Genomic DNA, 15,129 nt, shown 5'->3' on the forward strand with positions numbered 1-15,129 from the left:
CCCACCAGCACTTCAGATCCAACATGTCCAAAAGCATCTGTCTTGCCCCTCACACACCTTTCCATTTCTCGGGTAGCTGGACCATAATTCCAGAAAACCAGGCTTGAATATTGGACTTGGGTGTGATTACCCACGCCACCCTCCTCACCACATGTCTTGAGCTTACAAATTGTGTGGATTTTGCCTCCGTAACATTCCTAACATGTGTTCTTCCTGCTGGATTCTCATTTTTGCCATGAATCTCTCATTTAACTTTGATCTAAAATATCAAAATAATTATATAACTCAGCTCTCCATATCTGCTTCCTTCTTGCAAAACATAACTGATAATGTTCAGTCTCCAATGATTTTTTAATGAGAATTCTTTTTTTAATTTTTATGTATTTATTTGAGAGAGAGAGAGAGAGGATAAGCAGGGGGGAATAGCAGACTCCCCACTGAGCAGGGTATCTGAAGACAACACAAGGGGCTCCCTCCCAGGACCTTGGGATCATGACCTGAGCCAAAGGCAGACACTTAACCAACTGAGCCACCCAGGTACCCCCTTTTTAATTTTTCTTTTAGTAACCACCACTATTTGGCAAACCATCCTTGTCTAGCCTTATTTTTTATTCTGTATCTTTTCAGATACACCCCGTTCCCATCTTTTCACCCTTATAGTGGACTATAAGTTGCTTGAGAAACAGTGCTTTGTGTTATTTGTATTTGGGTCACCTAGACCTTCACACAATACTTTATTCTAAGATCAATATATGTTTTCATGGTGAATGAATAAATAAATGAAGTAGCTGTTTCCCACCATTTCCTAATCCCAGAAAGTCTGTCATTTCAGACAACCAATACAATTCTCTTAAGATCAAAGCTAATAAAAAAGACTAGAGTGATGGTTCTCTGCCTTGGATGCATGCTGGAATCACTGAGAAGATTTTTGAGAAACACTAATGCTCTACCTCCAGAGATTCTGATTTAAATTTCCTGGGCAGGATTGACTAAATGGTATTTTTAAACATTCCCCAGGCAATTTGAAGTACACCCTAAGTTAAAAACTTTTGAGCTAGAGAGTAAGTGTAGGCTGGGAAACTTGAATTTTGAATATAGTTTAAGATTAATTTTCACATACCATATTTACCCCAACAATCAAATCCACCCAAATGAATCCTTTCATTGTCTCTAGCATCAGAATTTGATACTTAACAGCTAATGGAAAATACACATTAAAAAGCTCATTTTAATAGAAAATTAGACTTTTAAAATCTATATATAAGTTATCTGAGATTAGAGTGTTCAAAAAGAGTATCAGATTAGAAAGCAAACCATGTTGTAAGACCAGAAAGCCAACGATCATAATTTCTGCGGGGCTTTTTATTCTGTTCATGCAGTCATCTATTCATGCAGCCAACTTTAATATTCAGTTATTTGGGGTTGTTTATAGTTGCAATTTTAATTCATACAGAAGTGATTTCTTATCAGGCTATTTTAAATTCCAGAACTGATGGATCTTCAATGTATCTTATGTGATCATTAAGAGTATCAATTATCTTTGGAGTCATTGGGCCTCTGGTAAGAAATTCAAGCTTATTCTGGAGTCTTGAATCCTTTACCCTTTAAAGAGGGAAAGGATATAAATGACTTTATGACTTTTGAGTTTTTTAATGTTCTTATTATTTTGTCTTGCTCTCTCTTTAAATACAGATACAACATATGTTTGGAAATACTTTTTATGTCTTACATATCACCAAACAGCCAATCAGTATAGTTTAACTAGCCTTTTTTGTTTTAGAAAGTAATTGAATGTTTTTTAATACCACCATTGATGACTCAGTAATTCATTAACTAGTTTTGAGGTACTAACTAATTTTTTTTCTTTTTTCTTTTTTTTAAGATTTTATTTATTTATTTGACAGAGATCACAAGTAGACAGAGAGGCAGGTAGGGGGGTGCGGGGAGAAGCAGGCTCTCCGCCAAGCAGAGAACCCGATGCGGGGCTCGATCCCAGGACCTTGGGATCATGACCCGAGCCGAAGGCAGAGGCTGTAACCCACTGAGCCACCCAGGCGCCCCACCAAATTTTTTTGTTGTTGTTAACAAATTCCTCCTTTGCCACTTTCCTCCCTTCTCTACCCTAACTTTGCTCCAAAACTGTCAATATTTCAGGATAATATAGAGGTAAAAGCAGAAAAAATATTTACTTTGTTTTTTCTTTTTCTTTCTTTTTTTTATTTTTTCTTTCTGTAACTGGTTACAAAAAAGCCTGAAGCCCTCAGGGAAATAGAGAGGATTCTATTCTTGGGAAAAAAAATTTTTTTTCTTTAAAACCCAAAAACGCACAACTCCCTTTCCTGCATCCAGACTTTTGGGCATGAAAGAAGAGGAGCAGAAATCACATAAAGAGGTTATTTTTCTTCAGATACATAGAAGGGATGTAATAAAGTGAGCCGCTTGAAAGAATAAGCAGATGGGAATAAGGAGAATGCCTTTGTGCAACTCTTGATCTTGGGGTGGCGAGCTCAAGCCCCACACTGGGCGTAGAGCTTACTTAAAAAAAGAAAGAAAGAAAGAAAGAAAGAAAGAAAGAAAGAAAGAAAGAAAGAAAGAAACCAACCAGATGGAAATAAGGAATATGTAACAGATGGTTACAAGCATGGACTTAAGCCAGACTGCCTGGGTTCAAAAGCCAGCTCTGGCATTCACACTAGCTATGTGACCCTAGGCAAGGTATTGGCAATTATTGTTGACTAATTTTTCTAAACTATAAAAAATAATGTGGATAAGTGAAGTACGTCTCTCATAAAACTGTTACAGGGATTAACTGATGATGCTACAAAGAACCCAAACTTCCCAATTCCCCATAAAGACCACATCATCTTTCTCCTCCCTTAACTCTGTGACTATGCTTCATCCTCATTCCTTCCTACTCTTTTGGCTATTGTCTCCAAACTCAGCTCATGAAAGACCACTGTCTTTAAGAGCTATCTTCTGGCCAACCATCCAGGTCATAGGCATCCTAGAAAGCCCAACAACCTGCTTTAGAAACTTCTCCAAGTTTTGCCCACTAACCATTTAAATTGAATCTTTTCATTTTTCTTGGCTCAGTCTCTCTACATGGACCTTATATTTGGATGGGATACCAGCCTTTTTGTTTGGCTTCTCTCCCATTTTGTCCTCTTAGAACCAAGCAGTGCTTTCTGTGATGGAGTGGAACACACACTGATACCCACACCCACCCTGCACTGGACTAGGCTTCCAGATTCTGTTCTGGACCCCACCAACCCTTAAAAGATCAATGATATTTCTGTTTTCTCAAACCTCACATTCACACAGGCAATCACCTTTTCCACCATTGTTTCAACATTCATTGATAGGCTAGTAAAAATAATGACTTAACATCAATTGAATGCTACTATATACTAAGCACTCCCTGGAGACAGGTAGTATTATTATCTCTCATTATGAAAATAAGGAAACTGAGGCAGAGGATGGGTAGGTAACATGACTTAAGTCACACAGCTCATAGATGGGAAAGGAAAGGTTGGAAGTCTGGGTGCCCATAATGGTTTATACTGAGTATGGTGTTTAGAAGTCGACTGTCAGGGTTTGAATCCTGTTTAGCTGGGAGCCGTGTGACCATAGGTAAAGCATTTAACAGATCTATACCTCAGTTTCTAATTTATAAAATGGGAGTTATTATGCCTGTCTTGCAGGGTTTATGTGGGTGTTAACTGGGATAACATACGTAGGACACTTAGAACAATACCAGCATTTTGAAAGTACTTTAATAGTTGTTGCTGATGTTGATGATGATGATGTTGATTACTCTGTATTGCCTCTCATGATGGTTAAATCTCTTTCTTTCTTCCCAATTTGTTGAGCTCTGGACCTATATATCCAACTCTACTAGACACCCAAATGTTCCATAGATGGCTCAACTCATTATTATGTCCTCAACCTATTATTCTTGAATAGCTTGCTTTGGTGAATGCTATCATCACACCAAACAGAGTCACTCTGAACTCCTTTTTTTCTTTAATACCAACAATTAATGACCCCTCACTTTATATGTTGCTCCATCTGCCTTCTCTCACTCCTATTTATAAGGCTTATTTCTAGTATATTGAAATACCTAATGCTAGTTCATTATAAAAAAACAAACTAACCAGGAACTCCACCATGTGCCTGTTAACGATGACCCAGATTTAATCTCTGAACTCCTCTGTGAAAGCAAATGTAATTTATTTTTAAAACTTGATTATCTGCATTGTAATCTTTCTCCCAACCTATTATTAAGTGAGACATCTAGTTATGTGGGAGTTTGCCACCATAAAAACCTCAATTTCCTTATAATAATCAACCATATCATCAAATGCTCTGCCCAGGTAATAGCAAATTAAACTTGGTGACTTCAGAAATTTACCATGATGGAAAATTAAAGTTAAGGATGAAGTTTACATTTAACCAAGATGTTCATTAATACAAATAGTAAAGATGGGTATAAAAATATCTTCAAATAATAAATTTCTTTATTATTAAAGTAGACATATTCCACTTAAGACTTGTTTATATTCAGGCTAATGAAAATAATCACTTAACATTGATTGAATGCTACAGCTAGCAAACATTTTTTGGAAATAGGTAGTATTTTTATATTTACTTGTGCAAATGAGGAATAGTTGTAATATTATACATAAATAGTAAAGTCTAGTTATTATTGTTGTTAAATCCCCTATTACTGGGATTATCTTCATTGAACATGAGATTTTCCCCAGGGTTTTCTATGTTCCAGTCACTAGACAATCAGACCTGAAAGGGCATTTTTGTGCAATATGAAGAAGGAGCCCTTCCTCAAGACACTTCATGTCCACCTGTAGGTAATTTGTCATAATGAACTAATTGTATTGGAACATAATACTAAACTGCCTGCAGAAAATTGTTATAATACTTAAATCTGAAAAGTCTACAATGTGAACAGCTCCTCTAGAATTGTGCAGTGAGCAACCTACACAACCATTTACTGTGGTCCAGTTTAGTCTATCCTTAAAGAGATAAGAAAAATGAGTGTTTCAATAATACACTAAATCAGAAATTTGAGGTGTATATAAGGAAGCACTTTACTACAAAATTATTACAAAGACAGACCATGTTAGTAAGTAATGGGTATCTGTGTGGTTTCAATTTGACAAAATGCTGTGCTGACTATAAGACCTAGAAATCAAGCTGTAAAGATTTTTTTGTGTGATTTTGTGCTTTTATGATTTTGACTACATCATTGTTTAGAAAATCTGCTATTCAGTAAAAGTATCTGAGAATCTGTCAGATACAGAATTATTAGCTTCAAATTGACCTGAATAAGTCTCCAGAAAGGACCATCCTTAAATCACCTAAAATAAATGAGTATTTATCTCTGTAAAATAAAGATGAACAATTTAAGTAAGAAAACTTCCTTATCATTACATCTAGTGCCTAAAATTTAATCTCTTTTCTCTTATTCTCTCAATATAAGAGTAAGTAACACAACAAATATAAAGTGCTTAGGTATAGAAGGCAATCTATAAGTGGTAAAGTTTTTAAATCCATGCAGTTTTTTTCTTATTAATGCATTTAGAATACTTTCCAGGCTTCATGTATCATGCCAAGTTACACTATTAACTTCTTTCAAACAAATATGAGTGAATAATCAACCAGTTGATTGTAGTATCTGAATTTTTTTAAAAAATGAATATGGTAGTACATGGACCCTGAAGTTCATATTGGAGCATATGCTGCACAAGTACACAATTTAACAAGGAAATAAATGGTAAGCAACATTGCAAATCTGAAGAAAATGACTTTTTGAGATTTATAGCAATCATTAATTTGTAAAAAACTATGAATGCCTAGGTTTGGTGAATTGAGACAAGGCAAAAATAGATAGATAGACAGACAGATAGATAGATAGAATTGAACCGTGCCTTTTTATTACCATGGCTCCCTTTTGCCCATTCTCTATTTCTTCATGTTCTCTTTCTTCCAACATTTATCAATTCTTTTCCCATTTGGCTTTTTACTTCCGCATAAAACTATAACACATTAAAGTTTCCCGCAATTTATTTTTTTCTTTCTTTAGATTCTTTTCTTTATCATAGATCATCTTAGATGTATTAGAGTACTTAATGTATTTGGAGTACTGCAAGAATGATTCCATATGGCCCCAATGTCTCTATTGACCTATTTTCTTCAGTTTTATCTATTAAAAGGAGATTTTTTTTTGTTTCTGAATTTGAATATTTTTGTGTAGAATGTTTGTATTTTCATAGTTTTCTTTTCATTAAGTTGGCACTTTTGGTGTATTTCTAGCCTCTTAACTGTGCAGGGAAAAAAAAAAAAACCTTCAAATGTAGCAGCGGGAGAGATAAAAGGGACATTTCTATCTTCATGTTTCATAATCACACCCTGCACTGGAGAATGGAAGTCATGGTCACATCACCAGAGAGTTGCTTATCACGCATATAAGATTAGGGAGTCTAGGAGAAGAATGTACCCATTAATTGTAGAGAAAAATAAGAGATCATTTTCTTCATTATTTGGAAATGTAGTAAGAAAAAAAATCTAGGAAAAAAAACAGACTAAAAATTGTATTTCTGTACCAGTTAGCAGAACAAAGAAAACTTGAATCAAGCAGCAGTTTATTTTCACATCTCCTACACAAAAAGAGTTGAAAGAATATTACCCACACCAAAATGATTCGATTAATTATTTTGTCAGTGAATTGAATAACTATTTCTTTTTTCCCTAAGTGAACTGATCAAGTGCTTGATAACTCCTCATGTATGTTGACAATGTATGATGTCAGCATTTCTAACAATTTTCTTTTTAATTAAATACTGAACTGAGAGCATCCTTCAAGTTTCTCATTAAATATGTAAGTTCATATTTATTTCCAGGGTGTCCTCTTAAAGAGACTTCCCCCTCCACCTCTATTGTGGGTGAGAAGTATGTATGTATGTATGTATATATGTATTTGAATTTAGATATTTACTTTTTATTATTATGTTTAATTAGCCAGCATATAGTACATCACTAGTTTTTGATGCAGTGTTCAACGATTCATTAGTTGCATATAACACCCAGTGCTCATCACCACACCTGCCCTCCTTAATTTAACACCCATCACCCAGTTACCCCGACCCCCCACCCCTCTCCCTTCTGTAACCCTCAATTTGGTTTCCGGAGTCCAGAGTCTCTCGTGGTTTATCTCTCTCTCTGATTTCTTCCGATTCAGTTTTCCCTCCCTTCCCCTGTGGTCTTCCGTGCTATTCCTTATGTTCCACATTTGAGTGAAACCATATGATAATTGTCTTTCTTTGCTTGACTTACTTCACTTAGGCTAATCTCCTCCAGTTACATGCATGTTGATGCAAACAGTGCCTATGCATCCTTTGTGATGCCTCAGTAATATTCTGTTGTATATATGAACAACATCTTCTTTATCCATTCATCTATTAAAGGGCATCTCGGCTCCTTCCATAGTTTGGCTGTTGTGACATTGCTGCTATGAACATTGGGGTAATGTGCCTTTTCTTTTCAGTTTGTCTGTATCTTTGGGGTAAATATCCAGTAGTGCAATTGTTGGATCATAGGGTAGCTCTATTTTTAGCAGAGCCAAACATCTCTTAGAGAGGAAAAACATAATTTACTTCTTTGACTTTACTGAAAACTTTTACTCAAAATTTTTTATCATTGTTACTATTTTCAATTTAGGGGAAAACTCTATACTAAGGGAAAAAATTGAAATGATACATATAAATGTTTAATATATATGTATATATTTATGTATAGCCACAGTATAAATGAGAGCACACCAATCTGGCTCCATAAGAAATCCCCTAAATTATATAATAAACAAGTTGCTCTTTATCTGCCACAATGGCCACTTCACTGTCAAAACAAATACACCTCAGAGATATTGCTGGTTTGGTTCCAGACCACCTCAATAACATGAATATCACAATAGGGCAAGTCAAATGAACGCTTTGGTTTCCCAACCCATACAAAAGTGATGTTTTTAGGAAAAAAGTTATGTTTACACTGTATTGTGATCTATTAAGTGTGCAATAGCATTATATCTTTGCAAAAAATGCACATTCCGTAATTAAAAATATTTTCTTGCTAAAAAATGTTAACCATCATCTGAGCTTTTGGTGAGTCATAATCTTTTTGCTGGCAGAGGGTTTTGCCTCAGTGTGGATGGCTGCTGACTGACCAGGGTGGTGGCTGCTGGAGACTGGGGTGGCTGAGACAATTTCTTAAATTAAGCAATGAAGTTTGATGCACGAATTTACTCTTCTTTTCACAAATAATTTCTCTGTAGCATGCAATGCTGCTTGATAGCATTTTACCCACAGCAGTACTTCTTTTAAAATTGAAGTTCATCCTGTCAAACCCTGCCACTGCTTTATCAACTAAGTGTGTGTCATATTCTAAATCTTCTGTTGTCATTTCAACCATCTTCACAGCATCTTCACCAGGAGTAGAGTCCAGCTCAGGAAACCACTGTCTTTGCTCATCCATAAGAAGCAGCCCCACAGCTGTGAAAGTTTGATCTGGAGATCACAGCCATCCAGTCACATGTTCAGGCTCCCCTGCAGCGTCTAGTCCTCTTGCTGTTTCCACCACATCTGCTCTTCCTGCCTCCACTGGAGTCCTGAGCCCTCCAAGTTACCCATGAGGGCTGGGATCAACTGCTTCCAGACTCCTGTTCATGTTGATACTGTGACCTCTTCCCATGGATCATGAACATTCTTAATGGCATGTAGAATGGTAGATCTCTTCCAGAAGGTTTTCAATTGACTTTGCCTAGGGCCATCAGAGGAATCAATATCTGTGGCAGCTATAGCCTTGCAAAATATGTTTCTTAAATAGGAAGACTTGAAAGTTGAAATTATTCCTTGATCCATGGGCTGCAGAATAAATGTTGTGTTAGCCGGCATAAAAATGATATTAATTCTATTGTACATCTCCATCAGAGTTCTTGATGACTAGTCGCAAAATATGAATATTTTGAAAGGAATATTTTTTTTTTCTCCTGACCAGGAGGTCTCAACAATGGGCTTAAAATATTCAGTAAGCCATGTTGTAAACAGAACATGCTGTCATCCAGGCTTTGTTATTCCATTTATGAGCACAGCCAGAGTGGATTTAGCATAATTCTTGAGGGTCCTGGGATTTTTGGAGTGGTTAGTAAGCATTGGCTTCAGCTTAGATTTTATTTATTTATTTGACAGAGAGAGATCACAGTAGACAGAGAGGCAGGCAGAGAGAGAGAGAGGGAAGCAGGCTCCCCGCTGAGCAGAGAGCCTGATGCGGGACTCGATCCCAGGACCCTGAGATCATGACCTGAGCCGAAAGCAGCGGCTTAACCCACTGAGCCACCCAGGTGCCCGCATTGGCTTCAGCTTAAAGTTACCAGCTGCACTAGCCCCAAACAAGAGAGTCAACCAGTCCTTTGAAGCGTTGAAGCCAGGCATTGACTTCTCTCTAGCTATAAAAATCCTACATAGCATTTTATTCCATTAGAAGACTGGTTAATCTACATTGAAAATCTGTTGTTGAGTGTAGCCAACCTCACTAATGATCTGAGCTATATCTCTGGGATAACTTGCATGCAGCTTCTCCATCAGCACCTGCTGCTTCCCCTTGCACTTTTATTTTATGAAGATGGCTTCTTTCCTTAAATCTCACAAACCAACCTCTTGCTACTAGCTTCCAGCTTTTCTCCTGCAGCTTCCTCACCTCTCTCAGCCTTCACAGAAGTGAAGAGAGTTAGGGCCTGGCTCTGGATTAGGTTTTGGCTTAAGGGAATGTTGTGGCTGGTTTGATCTTCTATCCATATCACTACAACTTTCTCCATCACAGCGATAGATTGTTTTGCTATCTTATCATTTGAATGTTCACCAAAGTAATGCTTTTGATTTCCTTCTAGCACTTTTCTTTCACATTCACAACTCCGCTAACAGGCCTAAGAGGCCTGGTTTTTGGTCTGTCTCGGCTTTTGATATGTCTTCCTCCCTACGCTTAATCATTGCTAGCTTTTGATTTGAGATACACACAATTCTTCCTTTGATTTGAATGTTAGAGGCATTCACTGTAAGGTTATCATTTCACCTAATTTCAATATTGTGTGTCTCAGGGAACAGGGAGGCCCAAGCTAACAAAGATGGGGGACCAGTGCATCAGGTGGAACAGTCAAGAGTACATACAATGTTTATTGATTAAGTTCTGCATCTTCTATGGGCACAGATCATGGTGCCCCCAAACAATTACAATGATAACATCAAAAACCACTGACCAAAGAGCCTCATAATAAATATTTTTTAAAAAGTTTGAAATATTGCAGGAATTACTAAAATTTGACCTAGAAATGCCAAGTGAGCTAATGCTTTTGGAAAAATGGTGCCAAGAGACTTGCTCAACACAAGGTTGCCACAGACCTTCAAACTGTAAGAACTGTGATATCTGCAAAACACAATAAAGCAAGGTATGCCTATAGTACTGTAACAATAGCTGATGGGTACAACGTTAAAAAAGTAGACTCTCAAAAAAAGAAAAAAGAAAAAAGTAGACTCTCTCTGATAAGTATTTTTATTTTGTAAACAGGGCCTTCATTGTTTTTAAAGAGTTAATCATTCTACAGTTGCATAATTGACATATTTCACGTGTTCAAAACTACCATAACAAAATTGACTGTTGCTTTAAACAAAACAATATTTTTAGGGGAAATTGGTAAAAGAAAAATCTGTTTTAAAATCTAGAGTTTAAGTTGCTATTAAATTAATGATATAAAGGAAAATAAACTGATTTTGATTACACATTTAATGTTAATTCAAGTGCCTCTTGATATCTCCTCAAATTAATTTAAGCTATAAAATTGCCTGTTGACAATCCGTTTTTATAAATCTCTTGTCAAGAGAGATTTGCATTATCCATAATTTAGTTCTAGTTTTTTATCTAAACAATAAAAAATTGTGTTTCTAATATGATTGTCATTTCTAGTTAGATTTAGCAATATATCTTAGCAACTTATTGCACAATGTTTCTTCCTGAATCATATTCCTTCTTTATGGATTCATTTATTTCTTAATGAAGTATGTCCTTCAATTCAGTATTTCTTCCAAGTGAGGGTCAGAAACTATGTGTCATTGTGTGTCCTTAAGCTTTTTATTATCCTCTCTCTCTTAAATGATTAACTTTACTTTGAATGTTATTTTTTCAACACTTTGAGGTTTTACCCTAGTGTCTTCTAGTCTCTCCTAAAGCTGATAAAGTCAGTGTGACTCTTCCTTTGTGTATGAAGAGTATTTCTCTTTTAGCTCTAGTCCCCTGGTGTTCTGCAATCCTTCTGTAAAATAACTAGGTATAATTTATTTCATTTTTATCTAACTTTTTGATATGAGGACTCATCACTTTTTTCAGTACAAGAAATTTTTCAGCCATCATTTCAAATATTTCCTTGACCCTATGAACACCATTCTTTGTTACTGGAATTCTTATTCAACATATGTCAGAGCTTCTCGATTTTGCTTTCTCCACGTCTCTTAAATTCTCTTTTATATCTTTATTTTCTTTCTCTTTCTGTGCTACATTTTGCACACTTCAATCTTCCTAGTCACTCATTTTTTTCTTCATCTATGCATAATCTACTTTATATACTATTACTGTTTTATTTCAATGACTATCTTGCTTTATTTGAAAGCTCTTTTTTTGACTTATACTTGTGGAATCAGGGAACTCAGGGTTCTATACTAAGTTTGGAAGAAATAATACTATAATATTGAGATTGTATTTCCAGAAAGGAAAATCCTGTGATTATGCTACAAGATGAATGAGAAAAAAGATGGGTCATTATTTTAGTAGCCCTCGTACCTAGCAAACAGCCAGACGAATTATATATCTCCAGTAAATGTTTTCAGTAATGAATTCAATGCAAACCAACTGAGTATTAAACCTAACAGTAGCATACCCCCTAGCATCTTTACTGCTTATCAGTAGTTCAGGTACAATGATTCACAAACCAGAGATATGTATAAATACCTTGGGCGAACATTAAAATGCAGATTCACAAACCTACCCCATGGAGTTTCTGATCCAGTAGGCCCTGGAAAAGATCTAGAAATCTTATTTCCATAACTTGCATGATTTTTATCCTGGAAGCTCAGGAAGCACCTTGAGAGAAGCATTCCTGAGTGCAATCAGCTTTAGGAGTGGTAGGGATAGATAAACCAAACATTCCTTTATGTGAGTTAGTCAGCAGAGGGGGCAGTGGAGACTGAGAGGAAAGAGTCACCTTGGAGTGAAGAAGCAAAAGCTGAATAATAGGAGAAAAGTGTGAGAAAAGCTGATCCTGGTTTCATCAAGTATCATACCAAAGCTAGAGCATTTAAGAAATATGCAGATAATGAATGCTTTGTTGTTTGCTCTAGGAAAAAGCATTTTACAGCATACCTGTGTTTTGTTTTAATTCTTCATACAGTTTCCTTTATTAATTAAAACCATTTTGAAATGGGTAGAAGAAGTTAATATTGGGCCTGTTTTATTGTGGATTTATTTCTTAAAGGCTTTGCATTGAATTTTGTAACGTGATAGAATGATAATGTAATGTAATTTAGCTTAATATCTATTTTGTGTTAGATGACAGTTTTATTAAGCAGAACCAATAATCACCATTATTCAGAGTCATAACGACCCATTATAAATGGTCTCATTTTTTTAACTTTAATTTTACCTCTTAGACTATGCCTTTATAGAATTGCTAAAATGGTTACACTTGGTTTCTTTTATAAATATAATTTTAACAATCACTATGGAAACATAAGTCATCTAGTAGTTAAGTACCACTATTCTATATATTTGATACAAAACTATTTTAGTGTCTTGGTTTCTGTTAATTAAACTTTCAGATGAGCAAATTCCAGGAAATTAAATTACCATCCTTCATGTGTTGGAGCCTTACAATTGAGATGAATAGCCTTTTCTTTCTGGGATGCCACCTTTTCTAACCCCTGTGTTTATTAGAGTAGGAATTAGCAGTCAAATTAGACAGAAAAGGACTCATCCCAGCAGCCTCCGGAATAACTGGATTTACCATACCTTGTCTAAAAATACTAACAAATTAAGGTGGTTTCGTGTTTATTGGGCACTTTAGCTTAAAGTGAATAAATGTAGGCAACAATCAGATTTTCAGTCCCAACCATTGCACTGAGAGATAGGAATTTGGAGAGAAGAGAGAATGAAGTTATTCAGGTCATGGATACTTCAGAGCAAAGAGGACGTTAGAAGTCCTTCAATTTTAAGGATGTTTGCTATAACATCAAATATCTATTTAATGTTTCATAGTTTGCAGAGCATTCTCACTTGCATTCTTTCACAGGGGCCTAAACCCTTCCTCTCCAAGGAAGATTATTATGATTCTAAATGTACACTGTGGGTACTATGTGCCAGAGAAATGAACTTACACCCAAGCCAGTTGCCTAGTTCTCGTAGAGGCAAAGCTGATGCTTTTTTCCACAACATCAGAGTCTTGACAGTCAGAGCACATCCCAAAGGCTCTGGATGTATGGGAACAGAGGCAAAAGGTCAAAGAAGTTCAAAAAATGAAGGGTGAAGGTCATCTTAAATACAAACTTTACCAGCTTTATATTATTGTCCAGGGACCAGCATGCAACAATTGCTTAGAATTCAAGGAAAGTCAACCCCTTTCAGCTTCTGTCACAGGCACTATAGGTGGCTCCTGTTGCTTTTGAGTAATAATTCTATTTCATCTATACATGATTAAGCACAACTTTCTTCTATAAAATTTGTGCCTGGATGAAGTGAAGTATTTTCAAGCATTCGAGGATGCGTAGGAAGAAACCAGATCCATTCACAGATGCAAACATGGATTATAACCAATGATGCCATTATGTAATTTCATATTTCACTTTAAATTACTCATTTACTCATTCAATAAGTAATCAGTGAATGCCAGAACTACGTTCATACACTGGGTCATAGAGAAAGACAGGCTCTGACCTTACAAAGCTCATACTCTAGTTGCAGAAAAAGGCATTTACAATACAACATGGTAAGTGTTACAATAGAATTCATTGGAGATCATGACAGTACCAAGGAAAAAACTTTAAGCCAACCTCCCAATAACTTTTTGAAATGATTGTTTCACTGTGATTCATTTGCACACAATTCTTATCAAAGATTGAAAGTTTGCATGTACATATATAGGTATGTAATATGTAGCTTTACGTTTGCTGAGTTGCCACTGAACTTGAAAATAAAATAATATTTCCACGTTTGTTCAGACACAAGAACCTCACAGAGAATGTTAGAATTGCTTTGATTGGACTTGGAGCATATGGTTTAATATGAGAGATACTGGGTTGTCTATATTAATCAGGGTCTTGGTAAACCACTTTGATAATAGCATTTTAGAAAGCCTTGGATAAATTAATCAAAGAAATGCTTTCATTTCTACCATCAAAGATGTTTAGTTTCTGTGTTATAATCATCTCTTAAAACATTGGAATCACTGGAATCCTGTGACTACCCAGGAATTCTGCCAGTCTAGCAAAGTCTTTAAGATTGAACTAAATAAATAAGTAAGTAAGTAATAAATAATAGAGCATCTCTGTCAGTATGTCCCATGTCTATAAAGCTCTCGGTCACAGATTATTGTCATCTGAAATCCATGTTCTCCACTTGGGTTTTTAGGTCAGTTAATTATATCCACTGGAAAATATAAATAATACAACTTATATGAATCTTATTAAGTTGGTTGGTTATATTTATATCATCTCCATGTAAAAACAGTCATGGAGTTTGGAGTAACTCTTTGATTCATCTTCTGAAGCCTTCATGATTTTTGACCCTGGATAAGTTTTTTACCCCAAGATTTAGTTTCTTATCTAGAAAATGAGGATAATACCTACCATGTAATTCTTTTGTTAGAATCAAACATATTATAAAAGGAACTGGGATAGCATGTGGCACTGGGTAGTTTTTGAATATCAGTGACAGTTCCTCTTCATGTTTGGCTATAAGACCTGTGCTGGATTATGTTTTTATCATTTAAAGATACCTTCTTCCACCAGAGGCATTCAGTCAAAA

The sequence above is a fragment of the Mustela putorius genome, unplaced genomic scaffold (genome assembly GCF_011764305.1).
Source record: "Mustela putorius furo isolate JIRA1106 unplaced genomic scaffold, ASM1176430v1.1 tig00003853_pilon_pilon_pilon, whole genome shotgun sequence".
In the NCBI taxonomy this organism is placed as follows: domain Eukaryota; kingdom Metazoa; phylum Chordata; class Mammalia; order Carnivora; family Mustelidae; genus Mustela; species Mustela putorius.